At 43.0% G+C, this 12923-nt stretch overlaps 1 pseudogene; it reads left to right on the top strand.

The window, feature by feature from the left end:
- The first annotated feature begins 9685 nt into the window (after positions 1-9685).
- Positions 9686-12504, top strand: LOC144798058 (uncharacterized; annotated as a pseudogene).
- The last annotated feature ends 419 nt before the right edge of the window (positions 12505-12923 follow it).

The raw sequence follows: 12923 nt of genomic DNA, 5'->3' as shown, positions 1-12923 counted from the left end.
ATACGTCTTTTGAAGATAAAATACAAAAAACAAATTTGGATCGATAAAAAAACTGAAGAAAAAAACTTTTGGACAAAATTATTATATAATGCAAAGAAATCTGACGCTAGAGCTTTCTGTGGGCAGGTGAATTCCATGAACAGAGCCTCTAAAATCATAAACATGTTCTGCGTCTCCGAGCATGCATGGGTACAGCACTTAATTTCCACATTTTCGATAAACAATCTGGATCAGCTGCCCTCTGTTGCAACTACTAAACATGAAAAGCAAAAAGAATATACACTTCAATCTACTTTCGCCCATTCTGAAGTAGAAATTTTACAAATCATAAGAAAAAGTTGGCTTGATCGTGCACCAGGACCGAATGGTGTGCCACAGGCAATTTACAAATAAGATCCCAACTATTGGGCAAGTAAGATCTGTAGTCTGTTCCAGATGATCGGCACTACCAGTCGTATCCCAGAAAGCTGGAAAGGCACGATTATTAATCCGATATATAAGGGCGGGGAGCACACAGATCCAGCAAACTATCGCCTGATTGCGTTGATAGATGCGGAGGCCAAATATTATGCATCTCTAATCTTAACCGATTTGATAAATTGGTCCGATGAGAATAAAAAAATCCCTATAAACTAGTCAGGCTTTCGACGTGGCACGGGCACAATTGCAAATGTATTAGCAATAGGGCTAATTGCTGATAAAAGTCTGCGACTGGCACTCCATCTATGCTTCGTGGACTTCCAAGCGGCCTTTGACCGTGTTAGCCGATACACACTATGGGCTAAACTGAAGCACCAGGGTCTACCAGACTCAATGTGAAATCCAATCATGGCTCTCTACACCAACACCTGGATGCAGGTCAAAATCGCGGATGGCCAGAGGCTCACAAGGAAGATGACCACCAACGAAGGACTAAAACAAGGGTGTGTCTTGGCCCCGCACCTGTTCAATTTATTCATTGCTGATCTAACACCAAGGCTAGACGGGGTTAATTCACACCCGCCACGGCTGGGCACACTGCCTCTAACACATCTGTCCTACGCAGATGACGTTGTACTTCTGAGCCAGACAAGAATCGGATTGCAACGATCAATCTTTGAGTTAGCTGATTTCGCTAAAACAAACCTGATGGAAATAAATATAAAAAAACAAAGGTCATGATCATAACACATAGTCTGCCCAAACAGCCGAAATTTATAAACGACAACACTAAGTTGGAAGTAGTCGATACTTACAAATACTTGGGGATATACTTGGACCGAAGGTTTTCATTCGTCACGCATTACGAAACAATTCAAAAAAAGGGAACCGCTTTACTGTTTGCATTCTGCAGCATATCAAAACAGTTAAAGGTCCCATTGTTCACTCCATTCTGGCAGTTATCAAAGCAAAACTACTTTCAACTATTGCCTACGGAAGCATGGTACATCATGGAAACAGTGCACCAATTCTAGATAAAATTCAAACACGAGTGTACAAAAGAGTATTTCACTTGCCATGTGATGCCTCACCAGCTCAGGTACGTCTAGAGTTTGGATTACAGCACCAAACACTCCATAAAAGTATGAGACAATTACATTTTGGTACAAAATATGGCTTAATCGTGACCTAGAAATCAACTCGGCACTCTGGGAAGCCTTGCAAACGATCCAAAATCACATTATGCGAAGTACCTAAATGCTTCTTTGAAAATAACTAAGACGGCAGATCTCTGGCAATGGAAACTACCCTTGAGATCATTCCAGCGAATCATGAAAAAAGTGGCAAAATCGCATTCACTAATTGAAGACAAAGCAACATTAAGCCAACGTGCGCACGCATGGATGGTTTTACAATCCTACACGAGGTTTGAGCCAGCGGCATACCTGGGCCTCGCTTTCACTCCTCACCTAATAACCAAGTACTTGGAGCTGCGTATGGGGAAATTGCCTTCCAATGCTGATCAACCTAACTGGAGGACCCCTGGCCCAAAAGATTGTAACCTATGTGGAGCATCAGTACAGGACTTTATACATCTAATATGCATTTGCCCGGTGTTAAGGTGCCGCCGCGGGGATTTGCTTAGGAGGAAGTTTAATGAAAGAGGTATCCGCACCTGTAGATCAGCAATACTAACAATTCTGGACTCAAAGGACCCACAATGAATTTGTCAATTAATACATTTTTAACCTATTTTGAGAATTTGATGAAAGAATAATATCGGTTATAACCATAATTCATCATCTCGTGCTTGTTTTTTTAAAAGGCACATATTATGTAAATTGAAATCAAATTTTAAATGTGGTATTAATCATTTATATCTAATCTATTACAGTACGTGAAGGAAATATATGTTATGTTTTGGAATATTGTAATGGTTTTAATTAACTATACAATAAATAATTTTCTTTCTTTCGAGTTCCAATCTAGGGAATTCCCCTGGATGTTAAATTGCTCTAGCCAATAGTAGGAAGGTGTGATGGTGGACAGCAGGTAAGCCAAGTAGTAATGCGCAGTGTTATAAATTGGGGTCTCTAGTTAGCAGAAGTATGCCACTTACCCACTTAGGGATCCTTTCTTCTAATCAAGGTAAGGAGATTACACGTTTAAAACAACCCCTGCTCACCCCCTTGGTAGCTTGGTATGAGCAGTCAGGCTTATCCCAGAGGCAATGTGTAAAGCATTTGCACATAACGCACAGTAATAAAGTGAAAACACTACAAAAGGACGCCACCCCAGTTTTAGAAAAATAATCAATATTTATCTGTTCATCACAAGACCAAAATGATAAATATCCAAAATGCAGTAATCAAGATACAAATTTTGCAATAATACAGTTCCTTGAAGCTCTGTACGGGGCCGTCACGGCACTGTGAACAAATAAATCCAACAGTTCCGGCCAACCACGGCGTTGGGGGCCAGCTAAGGTGTCAGGAAGACCCGCAAATAGTACCTTGGAAATGCAGGACATCGTGGACCTTGTGGCGAGATCCAAAGATGTGGCATCTACAGGCGTTGGCTTCGGAGGTCGGTGCAGGAGTTGTCATCCGTAGATGATCTGGAGTCGATGGCGCAGGCAGGCCAAGCCTGCGGTGGGGGATGGGGCTGTGTCGAGCAATTTATGAGCGGTTCCCTCAGGCTACGGTGCAGGCAGCGGAGTAAATGTCAGCATGGAATAGAGTCGCCGGGGATACCAGGGTGGTGATGTGAAGAAAGGCGATGCGAAGAGCTGTGCCTTCAGGTCGCTGTGCAAGCAGTGCCCGATGGCAGTGCTGGATGTCGTTGGTGAGACCAGTGTTGCGGTGCGAAGCAGGGCGATGCTCTCTGCAGTGGAAACAGCTCACGGAGCCAACAGCAGCATCGTTGACCATGTTGGGTTGCTTTTTCCTCTGTTGCAGCACAAAACACACAGTTCCCAGTGCTGATAGCAGACAAACTTGACGTCTCTGCTGTTCCTGAGACTTCTTGAACAGGGGTCAAGCTCTAACTCAAGTCCTTTGAGAAACTCAGGAAAATAAGTTCCAAAAAGTCCAGTCTAGTCCTTTCTCTGCCCAAGACAGAAGCAGCCACTGCAGGCCATCACAGCAAAGTGGTAGTACCTCCTCACAACTTCTTCAGCGCTTCTTCTTGGCCGGTTCCTTAGTCCAAACAAGTTCTCAGGAAGTCTTTGATTTCCCTGAGGAGGCTAGCTCTACTTCAAGCCCTTGGAGAAAGCTCTAACAGCAGGATGATGAAAGTACAACCTGGTCATTCCCCTGCCCTAGACAGAAGCAGCAAGCAGCAGGCCAACACTGCAAATCATGCAGAAAAGTGGCAGTTTCTCCTGACAGCTTTTCCAGTCCTTCTTCCAAGGCAGCTCCCATGTTAATCTATGGAACAGACAGCCTTTTAATAGTGAAAATAAAATGCTCAGTATTTCACTATCAGGACATGCAAAACGCACTACTACATGTCCTACCTTTCACATATACTGCACCCTGCCGATGGGGGTACCTTGGGCCTACCTTAGGGGTGACTTACATGTATAAAAGGGAAGGTTACAGCCTGGCAAGTGGGTGCAGTGGGTAATACAAGATCTATGATCGTGGATTAATTTATGTACACAGACATGTTGCAGGATAAGGCCTGGATGGGCATTTCTGTAACATTAAGAGTTAAGTGAAGACATAAGCGCCTCTCTTGAGATTTGTGAAAAGCATGAAGATTGTAAAACTTGGATCACGTTGGAAAAATAATAAAATAAACATGGAAGAGAAATAACTTTGTGGCATTTGTCATATGCAATTTAAAGCATGCTGTGCATCCGGATTGGGGTGGCGATCCACTCCAGGATTTTTGGGATTATTCATAATATCGTGGCTTGGGCTGACCACGTTTCTGGTTTGGATGAAAGGAAACAAAGCAAGTTGAAAGAAATGAAAATTTTGAAAATTGGTGTGCACTCTGTCGCTTTTTTCATAAGTGGGTGCACTTGCCAGGTAGACATGGTAGTAACTACTACGCGCTGCCACTGCAGTGGCAGGTCTGAGACACCTTTGAAAGGCTACTTGGGGGTGGTGGCACAACCAGTGCTGCAGGCCCACTAGTAACATTTGATTTACAGGCCCTGGGCACCCACAGTGAACTGTACTAGGCACTTACTAGTAAATCAAATATGCCAATCATGGAAACACCAATCTATAACACAATTTACAAGAGGAAAGCATATGTACTTTAGCACTGATTAACAGTGATTAAGTGCCCAGAGTCCTAAAGCCAATGGAAAATAGGTCAAAAACAGGATTCCAAAAAGCAAACCGTTTGGGGATAAACCTGCAAAAAATGCCAGGTCTCTAACATGCAGCAACTCCAAATTAGTTTGAAGTAGTTTTAAGGTCATGCTAGAAGGAGCTCGGGCTGACTCAGTGCATCTCACGACCAAAACTCTATTTAAATGTCTGAAAGTGGTTTTATTATCTTCCAAGCAGTCTGACTGAAGTTAGCTCTTTCAACCATTTTACCTAAGAACATGCTTTTTGAGATTGATTGTTGGTTGGCTGGATCTACTGCATCAAGACTCTCCTTTTTGATGAAAGGTCTGAGGTATATGATCTTGTAGACAGAGGGGTAAGTATTTGAAGTTGGAGAATTGTTGACAAAGGTAGTTGCTTGGTTGTGGTGGCAACTGGGAAAAGTAAAATATCCTTGAAGATTTTAGCAGGACAGGGACCTGAATCTGAGCCGACTGAACCTCTTGGATTGACCGTTCCTTTGGTTGGGAGGGTTAATTCAATAATGTCAAGGTCTGATGTCTGCCAGCGAGCGTAACAGTGGCATTGCTCGACCTACTGCCACCCAGGGCAAACCCTAAGGTTACCGCCCGGTGCAGGTAAGTGCGGGGTGTGACAGCTGATGGACAACTTTTTCCGGAGTGGGGTGTTGTGGTAGTTGACAGACACGTCTTGCGCTCTTCCGTCGACCCCAAAAACAGTGCCGCCGAGGGTGGACCACCCCTGCCCTTCTAGCTACACCACTGGAGCATAGATATATTATTCTGTGTTTAAATTGGTTTATTTTTGGTCATCCTGCTCCTGAGATGTTGTTTTGGGACCTTTACTGTAGAAATGAGGTGGTTTGCTGTGTGTCACAGAAATCTTGAAAGTTAGGGATCATCATAATGGTAAATTCTAGGTTTGGGTATTTACGAAGCCTCTGTAGTTCACTAGGAGGGCATTTGTAGATCCATTGGAACATATTAGAATACTGTAGAAGCATTGGAGGCGTATTTTGTCATCTTGGCAGTTTGAGCTCCTTTATTGGCTTTTTAAGGCAGTGGTTTCTGTCTTCTTCTGCTTTATCTCTTCGCTGAGTCATGGGGTCTAGGGTTGATGTTCGTTTTAAGTGGTATGAAGCCCCGGAAAACCAGTTGCAGAAGTGGTCCACCTGTGGTGTTTGTTTGGGCATGAAAGGGGTGTTAGATGAGTGGAGTTCTGTGAAGCTTGGGTTGTTCCACTGTCTCGAAGTAGTCTTGTTGGTCATTGTTGCTGTAGCAGTTGTTCTTGTGGGAAGGTTGACAATAAAGGAGATCAAGTGATGGTGATTGAAGATGATGGGAGTTTTTCCTGCTGCTAAGATGATTCCAGTCACAGAGAAGACTGTGTTGAAGATGTGTCCTCCTGAATCATCAGTTCCAGAGACAAGTTTGGAGACCTTGATGGCCTCTATGTTCATCATGAGAGATCTGGTTGTGGAAGGTTTGGGCTGTTGTCCAGAAATTCAGGTCATTGGGTGATGTGCTTCTTGTGATTTAGGGTGATATTAGAGAAGATGCCTAATAAGATTTGTGCACATGCTCGGTTGCTCAGCTCGGGTCTATATATCATCAAGAATGAGCAAGAGAAGCTAGGCATTGGTGAGCAGCCAATAAGACGTGATTTGTACTCAGTTGTGATGAAGTTTTGAAAGGTTGTGGTTTTTAAGCAGTGCTTGAAAATGACTCCCAGCCCTTCTCCTGTCTTTCAAGGGTTATTTCAGGAGAATATTCATTAACTGCGAGGCCCTGCCTTGAAGATGAGTTGTCTTCTGAGCAATTTTCAGTGACAATCAGTATATGTGGTATTAAGGCTGACAATAGGTTGAAAATGTTTTAGTGGTTCTTGTTCATTGATGGCGTGTTGATAAGATGACAGCTCCACTGGGCAAGTCTAAAGAGTGAGGGGGGATAGGTAATGGGAGGAGGGGTGAGGAAAGCTGAAAAGGAATATGGGTTGAAAGGGAAGTAGTATTTTTGTTAGTGTTGGAATACCTGTCATCATGCACCATGAGAAAGAATAGTCTCTCAATAAGCCTGGATGTACAGCAGAAGAAGGGAGATGCGTTTGGAATGAGAGGGAAGAAAGATGGGAGGAATTCTATATTATGTAAAGTATTGAGTGTTCGAGGTGAGAGGAGGAAGGTAGTAGAGAAATTAGTGGATATGGCTGGGAGGTGCTGGATTGGGAGAGAGTAGCAGTGGTGCCTTAGTTTATGAGGCTGGGTAAAGCACAGTGCGGTGTGTGTTAAGGGAGCAGGAGGTGGAGGATTGATGGGTCTGAAGTGTCCAAAATGAAACAAAGGGAACCCCCTCAAAATACAGACAAAAAGCACCTTCTATAACCTCATCAAATGGTCCTTAGATGTCCCTTTTGTAGAGCTATTATTCTTTTTCAAAGTTAATGAAGGGAAATCTCCACCTCAGGTTCATCCTCTGGCACTGCTACAACAAACATTGGTACCTAGCAACTGCAGAGAAGTTTTAAGGCATAGGCAAAATGGCAAATTGCCCAGAGACCTAAACTTCCAATTTCCCCTCGGAACTTTCTTTCTATTTATCTCACCTATGTTTATTTCCTTATCTCAATCACTCACTTCTCTGTTTAGCTCTGCCTATGAGTCTATCTCTCTTTGCCCAATATCATCTTAGAAATTTTTTGTAGGCCATGGAATGACATACATAATTTAACTGATTTTATTACAAGACCAGAGGCTCATATTATACTGTGTCTTCTTGCTCTTTATTAAATAGCAGCCAAGTAAAAACAAAACCACATTACCCAGAAACCTAGATAAAGATGCAAGCAATGACGTCACAATCAAAGCACCAATGACACATCGAGTAACAATAATTATCTTGCTGAGAGCATCAATTCCTCTTTTCTTGCTGCTCATAGTCAAGATACATTTTGTTTTCAACTTTTCTCATTCATATTTGCAGTTTTTCATGACTTATTACATTTAATGTGGTTTTTGTGCTTCAAAATTTGAGCTATTGTTGTTGCTTTTTCACCGATTGTCTCGCGCGCACTCTCTGGCAACGCACTGTTTTCCCTGAGTTTGTTTTCTGTTTCCTAGCTCCTGCCCTCAGTGGTTCAGCTTGCCTTCCTCAGACACATGTCACCCTTGCTGGCCTCCTGCAGTGCTCTCGCGCTCTTCAAGAGACTCTTTCCATCACGCTGGTCAAGAGACTCTTTCCTTCACCACTAAGCGGTAACATTCTCTTTGCTGTACTCCTCCTGTTGACACTCCTCTTTGCCCGGGGCACTCCCATTAACACTCCCCTTCTCCCTGAGCCGCTCCCCTAGGCTCTTTGCCTCTCAGTTAATCCTTTCCTTTTCATTTGAAGAAATAATATAGCTTATTTCTTTGCAATAGTTTTACTAGGGATTTTTTCTACATTTTCTCAATTTTAGTTATAATTAGTTTTTTCTCACTATGGGCCAGATGTAGGTAAAAGCAGTTTTGCGAGTCCTTAATAGCGATTTTTTGGGAATCGCTATTAAGGACTCGCAAAATGCCATGTAGGTAGGAATCACAATATTTTTTGCAATTCCTTAATATTCGTTAATTGTGAATTGCAAATTCGCAATCAAGGAATACCTTCCCATTCATTCCTTTGGGCCTAGCAGCCCATAGGAATGAATGGGAATTGTGCACGCAAGTACCCAATAAGTACTCGCAAATTGCATGCGCAATTTCAAGGGTGCAAGGGTTCCAGACGGACACCCGGTTGCACCGCTGAGATGTGCATGTGTGCACATGTGGCGCACATACATGCCCTAAGGGCATGAATTGTTGCCACATGGCACTTTTAAAAAAGCAAAAAAGTGCTTTTTTAAAGGAAATCGCAAATTACCACCAACTTGAAGTTGGTGGTAATTGCAATTCCTTAAGGCAATATTGCAATTTGCGATGCCTACTAGCGTAGCATTTAGGGAATCGCAAATTGTGATTGTCTGAATGCTTGTGCAAAAAAAAGGAATCGTAATTTTAGCGACTCCTTATTTTGCGAGTAGGTATTTGCCTTTCTACATTGGACAAAGCTGAATTGCGATCGCAAACGCCGAAATTCGCAGAACTTCTGCGTTTGCGATCGCAATTTGGCTTCCTACATCTGGCCCTAAGTCTGGAGAAGAAGACACTCAGGTGCTTAAGAACAACTTAAAATCCTTTATTAACACCTTGCGTGCGGCGCCGATTTCCCCCCGGTGCTGGACATTCCATAACTGGGTGTGGTCGTGACAGAACCATTCCGTCATCCGCACAGCTCAACCGTGAGGCATGACGGAATGGTTCCGTCACAAGCATCGAAGGGGTTAAGGATTCCGTTGAGCAGACTGTAGCAGTTTCTTTACTGGATGTGTCAAAGAATTTAGAGGCGCCCCTTTCTAAAATGCTCTCTTCCTCCTCTGAAGGTCCCTCTAAGAAGGGCAAGAGATGTGCAGTCACCTCTGGTGTCATTAATAAAAGTGTTTCTCTGAACACTGGTCCTCAAACCCAAGAGGATTCTTTATCGGGGCTCCCTTCCTCTCTCCTTCAAGCTTCCCATTTTAAAGACTCTGATGAGGGCAAAGATGTTGTCGTGGGTGACACTAACAATTTTCATGGATTTCCAGATCCTACAAATTATGGGCCTCCGGAGAAAAGTCATATAATTTCTCCTGATAATGGTTGTGCTTCTCACCCAGTGTCTAATGATTTAGTGGACCATCTTGGGGAACCCATGTTTGATTCCTCCCTTATTCACCACCCCAACTCTATTCAGTGTTTTCCATCAGAGCATGTGGCTGATTATGTGTCCTTTTACCTTCGCCACACTCTTGATAAATCTTCACGTAACAAATTGAAGTCTGACTGTCCCTGGCCTTCCCTTCCCGACAAGACTACTTCTACTCTTGTTATTGATCCCACTATGTTAATGTTTTTTACAAAGTATGGGAAAGACCCAAAGAAAGGAGTTGACAGAGCCTGGTCCAAATTTCAAGATCGCATCTTCAATTTCGTTGGTCCACTAACCAGAATTTTGGATTTAGTCGAAGAGGCAAAGATGGAAGGCATGCAGGTGGATCCAGACACTTCATCAAACTAGGCCAAATGAGCTAAATGTATTTTGGGAAATGCCATCGCCCATATCTCATACGAGAGGAGGAAAATCCTAGTATTTAAAATATATCCTAAACGTAGTAGTCTGGCTACTACAGAAGAAGGTCCTTTGGCTAATGGCCTTTTATTCAGAGATTCGTTTATTAAGGAACTTGGAAAATATGTCTCCACCTTTGACACAATGGACAAGGCCCCGCTTTCCCTCAAGAACATGTTTTCTTCTTGGGATTTTGCCAGGGCCAGCAAATGTAGGAGTCACTTTGCCAGCCATTATCCCACAAGGGGTGTATCCCTCAATAGAGGCTTATTCGACCAGCAGTCCCAGGTCAACGTCTGCACTGGCTACAAACCCCAGTTCTATCCCTGTTAATACAGAGGGTTCCAGGGGATACAGGAACAAAGGAGAACAGTTCTCAGGTAAGACTTTCCAAATTTGATCTACCTTCTGCAGGAGGCAGATTAGCTGTTTGTCTAAATGCATGGTTTTCTCTTACCACAAATCCCTGGGTAATTCAGACCGTTCAAGGCTATCAAATAGAACTCTATCAACCTCCGCTGCAAGCACATCTTCTTCGTCCTCTTCTTTTTTCACAGGACCAATAACTTCTAATTCAGGACGATATTCTTTCTCTTCTGGCCAAACAGGTGATCGAACAAACAGAACTCGATCCATCAGGTTTTCTCAGCATCATCTTTCTGGTGCAGAAAAAAAAATTGTCTTGTTTTAAATTTCAAAGATTTCAACAATGTTGTTATGTTCCACCCTTTCAAGATGGAAACTATTCTCCATCCCAGAGATATTTTACTTCATGACGATTGGTTAGTCATATTAGATATTCAATATGCTTATTTGTCAATTCTAATGCATCCTTCTCACAGAAAATATCTCCAATACCAATGGGAAATTTCCTTCTTCTGCTTCAAAGCTCTCTCTTTCAGCCTTTCTTCAGCTCCTTGGTGTTTCACCAAGATTCTCAAACCTGTTGTAGCTTTTCTCAAAACACAAGAATTCAGACTGATCGATTACCTTGATGATTTTCTGATAATGGCTCAGAACAAGAATGTGTTAGTTTCTCATTTATAAATTTGCCAAGACCTGCTTCTTCACCTGGAATTTCTAATCAATGTTCAAAGGTCTGCTCTGGTTCCATCACCCCAGATATAATTTCTAGGTTTCCTGATAGATACCTCTCGGTCCATCCTGCAACTCCCTCAATACAAGGTCACCCTCATCAAAAAGGAAATCCATCACTCCCTTTCTCTGACGCATTTTTCTTTCAGATCTTTGACCCTTCTGGTGGGCCTTCTAGCCTCCTCGATTCCGGTGATTTTTCCAGCCCGTCTTCTCTACTGGGCCTTCAGAGATTAAAGATCCGACATCTGCGCAGAGGTCTCACTTATTCCAACCCCTTTTCTTTAGATCCAGAGTCCAAAGAAGAACTCCTTTGGTGGCTGATTCATTTAGATGCTTGAAAGGGGAGAAGGATTTTCTCTGCCCCCCCCCCCAGATCTTGTCTTAAAATCCGATGCAAGTCGGACAGGTTGGGGAGCAAGATGTCGTCAATTCCCGAGTGGAGGTAAATGGTCTCCACAGGAGTCATTCTTACATATCAACAGTTTAGAGATGCTTGCAAGTTCCTTTGTCATCCAGTCCTTTACAAAAGACAAAGCAAAATGTGCCATTCTCTTACAGATGGACAATCTGACAGCAGTGCATCTTGGGGCACAAGGTCTGGAGTTCTGGTGGATATTGCCAAATGTCTTTGGTAGTTATAGGCCTGATTCACAAAGGGCCTCTGCACTCATGGAGGAGGTACGCAGTCGTAGGGGAGTCTTCGCACTCGGGGTGGAATCTCCTCAAGGACAATTCACATTGCAGAAATTCTGCTGCAAAGTGGAGACTCCCCATGACTGTGGGGCCTCCGCCACAAGTGTGTAGGCCCTTTGTGAATCAGGTCCATTGTCTTCAGTGACAAATATATGTAAGAGCAGTTTATCTCCCGAGAAACGTGAATGTCGTAGAAGACTGGCACTCCAGACACCTTCAAGATTCAAGCGATTGGTAGCTACCCCCTTCAGTATTCAATAGTTTTTCTTCCATATTTGGCACCATGTCAAATGACCTTTTACCTCCTGACTCAATACCCAACTTCATTCTTTTTTCAGTTGGAGACTAGATCCTGTAGCTCTAGCCACAGATGTGTTTCTCCAATCCTGGCCGAAGACTTTCTCTACACTTTTCCTCCCTTCCTTTGGATTGCACGAGACCTGGCTCAGACTCACATGCAGTTTTTTCCTTTTGGCAAGCTCAACCTTGGTATCCAACTCTGTTGGAGCTGTCCTTAGACTTCCCAGTTTGGCTCCCTCAATTACCCAATCTGTTGCTCAATCATCAGGGTCTTCAACTCAACTTGATTCTAGAGGTATCTCTGTTTTTCTCATCATTTGGCAGATTTTGGGTCTTTCTGGCAAACCCCAGGAATTTCAGAGGAGGCTATTAACCTCGTTCAACAATCTTGGGCTCCTGGCACTAACAAACTCTACAAATCTGCCTGGTTGACCTGGTGGAGCTGGTGCCTGGACACGGATCCAGTTTCAGCAGAGGTGACTCTTATGTCAAATTTTTAGCCTTGCTTGCATCTCAGGAAAAAGCATATTGCACGATCAAAGCTAAAAGGTAAGCCATTTCTGCTAAACACCTTAGAGTGGATGGAAGACCTATTGGTATTGGTGAACATTCTTTGATATGTCATCTATAAAAGGGAGTATGTTATGTTAATCTTCCGGTACCCAAATGCAATACACTGTGGGATGTTAATTTGGTGTTAAATATGTTCTCATGGCAACATAATGTGTACCTCTCTCTCAAACAATTATCTGCTAAATTGACAATGCTCTTGAGTTTAATTTCCTTAAAACGTGTTTCTGATGTTAAAGCTTTAGATGTGTCCTGCTTCCATTACTCTCCCCTTGGTGTTTCTATTTAGGTTCATATGCATACCAAGACTAATTAACCTAAGATTCTTTTACCCTTTTTTCCCTTCTTA

This window comes from Lissotriton helveticus, chromosome 12, assembly GCF_964261635.1.
Source record: "Lissotriton helveticus chromosome 12, aLisHel1.1, whole genome shotgun sequence".
Taxonomy (NCBI): domain Eukaryota; kingdom Metazoa; phylum Chordata; class Amphibia; order Caudata; family Salamandridae; genus Lissotriton; species Lissotriton helveticus.
The sequence above is the reverse complement of the archived record's forward strand: the minus strand, read 5'-3'. Positions and strand labels throughout refer to the sequence as shown.